Source organism: Tamandua tetradactyla, chromosome 5, assembly GCF_023851605.1.
Source record: "Tamandua tetradactyla isolate mTamTet1 chromosome 5, mTamTet1.pri, whole genome shotgun sequence".
Lineage (NCBI taxonomy): Eukaryota > Metazoa > Chordata > Mammalia > Pilosa > Myrmecophagidae > Tamandua > Tamandua tetradactyla.
Window position 1 is genome coordinate 59,139,748 of NC_135331.1, and position 5,157 is coordinate 59,144,904.

Consider the following 5,157-nt stretch of genomic DNA (forward strand, 5'->3'; position numbering starts at 1 on the left):
CTGCTTAATATACTCCAGGATGTATCCAGGCATTACAATAATCTAAACAAGATTAAAAGACCTTTCTTATTCTGTAGGGCATAAAATAGGGGTCCTCATTCATTCTTTTGGCTATTAATATCCAGTTCTTCCATGCCCAATTATAGACAAGACTATTTTGTCCCAGTTCAGAGGATTTGGGGGCCTTGTCAAAAATCAATTGACCATAGATTTAGTGGTCTGTTTCTGTATTCTCAATTTGATTCCATCAGTCAATTCTTCTATCTTTGTGCCAGTACCACGCTGTTTTGACCACTGTGGTTTTATAGTAGGTTTTAAAGTCAGGGAGTGTCAATCCTCCCATTTCATTCCTCTTCTTTTGGATATTTTTAGCTATTCAGGGTCTCTTTCCCTTCCAGATGAATTTGGTAACTAGCTAATATTTTATTGAGAATTTTTGCATCAATGTTCATTAGGGAGATTGGCTTGTAGTTTTTCTTTAGCATCTTTACCCGGTTTTGGTATTAAAATTATATTAGCTTCATAAAATGAGTTAGGTAGAGTTCTTTTTTCCTCAATTTTTTCTCCAAAACTTTAAGATCTCCAAAACTTTGAGATCTTCTATTTCTTCCTGAGTCAGTGTAGTTTGTTTGTGTGTCTCCAGGAATTTGTCCATTTCATCTAAGTTGTCTAGTTTGTTGGTATATAGTTGTTCATAGCATCCTCTTATGACTTCTTTTATTTCTTCAGGATCTGTGGTAATGCACCCTTTCTCATTTCTCATTTTCTTTATTTGCATCCTCTCTCTTTTTTTCTTTGTCAGTCTTGTTAGTGGCTCATCAACTTTATTGATTTTCCCAAAGAACCAACTTTTGGTTTTATTGATTCTTTCTATTGTTCTTTTGTTCTCCCATTCATTTATCTCTGCTTTAATCTTTGTTATTTCTCTTCTTCTATTTGCTTTGGGGTTAGCTTGCTGTTCTTTCTCAAGTTCCTATAGTTGTGCTGTTAAGTCCTCAATTTTTGCTCTTTCTTATTTTTTTAATACAGGTATTTAGAGCAATAGATTTCCTCTCAGCAGATTCTTTGCCATTTCCCATAGGGTCTGGTAAGTTGTATTCTCATTTTCATTAATCTCCAGAGAGCTAGTGGTTTCTCTAGCAATTTCTTCTTCAACCCACTCGTTGTTTGAGTGTGTTATTTAATCTTCATATATTTGTGAATGATCTCGTTCTTTGGGGGTTTTTGAGATCCAGCTTCATCCCAATGGATCAGAGAAAGTGCTTTGAATAATTTCAGTGTTTTTAAATTTATAAAGACCTATTTTGTCCTGCCACCTATGATCTATCCTGGAGAATGTTCCATGAGCACTAGAGAGGAATGTACAGCCTTGTGCTTTGGGGTGTAATGACCTATATATGTCTGTTAGGTCTAATTCATTTATCAAGTTATTTAACTTCTCTAGAGTCAGAGTCTTTAATCTCTGTGATATTCACTATTTTTCTATTTATTCTTTTGAATTTCTCTTTATGCTCTTCTACTGTCTCCTTTATCTCCTTTATGTCATTTGCCATCCCACTTATTCTATTAAGTTGAGTTGCATGAACATCTTTGATTAGTTGTATCAACATTTGTGCCTCCTCTGGTGTTTAAATTTGGGCTATATCTGTCTGCATTATGATTGCTTAGTGATCGTCTGTTGTTTTCATCACATGTAAATATCTTGATTGATTTGCTTTGGGAGTTGATTTCTTTCAGTAGTCGAAGACCTCGTGTTTGAAGAATGTATTGTTGCAGAGAGCAGGGTACGGGATGGGGCACAACTATCTCTGCATTCTTAATTTTAAATCCATTTTAGAGGTTATCTGTTAACTTTCTAATAGAATGAGTACAGATTCTGCCTCTGTTTTACCATCTTACTTTTGGCTAAACATAATATTTAGCATTTACATTATTATGATGGCATTGATGGTATTCATGGATGAACCAAAATTAAATTGTCTTTCTCTAAAACCTTATCAATTTTCTGTAGATAATAAATATCTCATTTTTCTCTTTTATTTCTTTGCTCAGATATTTCTGATCCAGTGACCAGGTCCTCAAAGACATCCCCAACAAACTGTTTATACTATTTTTTTTCATGGTTAAATGTATATTATCTTTTATTTCTATCCTCTTTCTTCCCAGGACTATCCTCCTAGACCTGTCCATTTTCCAACTCCAAGCTGTATGTGTTACTTTCTAGATTTGCTGCACAGCTATGACAGTGGAACTTGCCTTTCATATAACCCTGAAATTAGCTTCGCTGCAGTGGATCTTCAACATAACTGCCTCAAAATTGTTCTGTTTCTCCATTTTTTTCTAGATTCCAATATCTTTCTAAGTACATTAATTGTTTTTATCTTCTCTGGAAATTTAAAAATGTTCTCTTTATCTCTAGTGCTCTGAAACTGTTTTTTCTTCTCTGTGATAGAGAATTAAAAGGTCTTTTAAAGCCAGAGATTTGCAGATTTAAATTATGGGATATATTTTCATCATTTATTTGATAATTTTCTCCTTGTTAATTTTCCTCTTCTTTCTCTCTGGCATTATTATTGCTGTATATTCAATTTCCTTGATTAATTATCTAATTTTCTTATATTTATTTTCCATTGTCCATCTCTTTCATTTTGTTACACTTTCTGAGAGACTTCTGTCAACTTTAGTTTAAAAACAATCTTGATCCTTTTTATTTTGGCACTCCTATTTTACATTTTCCAAAACTCTTTCTTGTTCTCTGAATGGAATAGCCTGCTTTTTTATTCATGGATCTAAGTTGAACTGTTATATATATACGATTTTATTAGTCATTAGTCATTATTTCTTAGACATTGCCTTCTCTCCCTTCCATTGTCACTCCTCTGAGTTGCATTTTTTTCTGTCCATTTGCTGGAGTTTTTTGTTCTCTCTTTCATGTGAGTAGTTTCTACAAATGTTAGTCATCTATTAGATGTTGGGTGCATTTTTGTGGGATATGCAAAGCAGATTGTCTCTGACAAATTAAAAATTGCTTATTTGGGTGAATGTCTTTCAAAGCAATTACATGTCTAAAAAATCGAATTTAGTGCTGATAGGCTTTGGTCCAGTGACCCTCTAACCTTCTGTGATGCTGTCAACAGCACACAGGGTCAATACACAGGGGCCATCTTTGCAGCTTGAAATAGTCAGCATTTGCTCAGAGGACCAGAGTATAAGAAAAATGTAGGCAAGTATGTAATAACTTTCAGAAAAAGATGAAAATGTTTTGAAATCAGTAACTATAAAACCAAAATGATAATAACTGAAACGCTTCAGAATTTAATTTATATCCAACAACATATGTAGGTCAATTTATTTCATAGAATAGGGATGAACCAGTTTATTGTGGGTTTTCTTTCTTTTTTTTTTTTGAGATTCCTACCAGGATATTTTATTGCTTGAAATTATATATATGTATATGATACATTATTATGAATACACACATACACATACACACACACACACACACACATACATTTTGCTTTAAATGAACAATTGGTGATACCTATTTTATGAGCTTTTCAAGTTAAAACTCATTATAAAGCAGGTATTAAAACTTGGAGTCTTCCAATCATCCAAACATCTTTGTTTTGAGTAGATCCAAATTGCTTTCTAAGAAAATTTTTTACCCTGCCCACTGAATCTCCTTCTTCTCAAGTGTCTATCTTGGTTTTATACTTTATTTTCTTTAAAAAATAAAGAAAAGAAAAAAGAGGTCAGCTTTATTCTCTTCCATTGATTTTATTTGTAATAAGCAACCCAGAATATTGGTTCTACAAGTCCTTACCAGAGATTATTAGTTCACACTCTTTTCAGCTGAAATTTTATCCAGAATTATGTGTAAGAAATAACTTCATAGAGGATCTCCCAAAGGGCAAGCAGCATGTTTATAATTTCAGGTAAGTGTCTTTCAATTTGGGTTTCAAGGACTAAGTGCTAGCAATACCTTGGTGTTTATGGAAGGCAAGCAAACAAAGCAGAACTGCAGATTTCTGAATCCCACATTAGACCTACCGAATCAGATCTCTAAAAGCCCTCCATTCCTTATTCTGCAAATGAGAGGGCTATTATATACAAATAAGAGCGTGTTATTACACTCTTATTATTACATAAGGGTGTAATAATAATTCACTTATTATTACAGTGAATAAGAATTCACTGTAAATTCTTATTTACAGTGGAAGGACCCATGCTATAACCAGCCTGAAATTTATCCTGAATCAAACACAGGCAAAAATGATTTTTTTATCTTTATACTTTTATATTGGTTGTGGGCTGAAATGCTTTCTCTATGGCTTTGTTTTTTTAGCTTTCATCCAGCAAGGTGTTAAGATATAACCACATTAAAATTCAGGTCATAGTTTTTATTTCAAAATGTTGTTGAGGACACCAGATAACATATAATGAAGACCCACAAGAGGAATTTCTTTCAGACTTTATTACCAGCAAAAGATACTTTACCTCTAAGTAAGTTAGTCTCTTCATGGTCATTGAGATTATGCTTTCCATTTGCTTTCACCACTGGGGGTTTACAATCATATTTTGACCCCACCTTTAAAATTTATACAGGATTTTTTTTTCTATTATATACTTGATTATGAGTCTGTTTTTGTTTTTCTTTTGTCTCAAACACTTTGGTTATTTTTCCTATGTTACTCAACCTAATATTATCAGCTGCCTCAAGTTATCTTGCTTACTGGTTCATGTAAGAAGGAAAAAAGGCAGGAAGGCAAAAAAGAAAGAAAGAAAGAGAGAGAGAGAGAAAGAGAGAAAGAGAGAACAGAGGAAGGAAAGAGTATCCTTAGAACGTTAGGTCCAGTTTTGGCCACAACTCCTTATAAAAATATGAGCAAAGTATATATTATTAAGAGAAAATTACAAAAATGATTGAAGGGAAAAATTTATTAAGAAGGAAGAGTCAGGGATGAATAACAGGAAACTAGCTTTCTGCCTTTAACATGTGCAAGCTTTTGAGAAACCTAATCTTTTATTTTCTATGTCTGTGAACGTGTGGACTAAAATAAGAGAAATTCATGAATGATAGGTCACTGAGTACAATAGGAATAGTTAGAATGTATAGCTGAAGACTTTCAGCCGAGAGAAAAACATCTCAAGAAATAT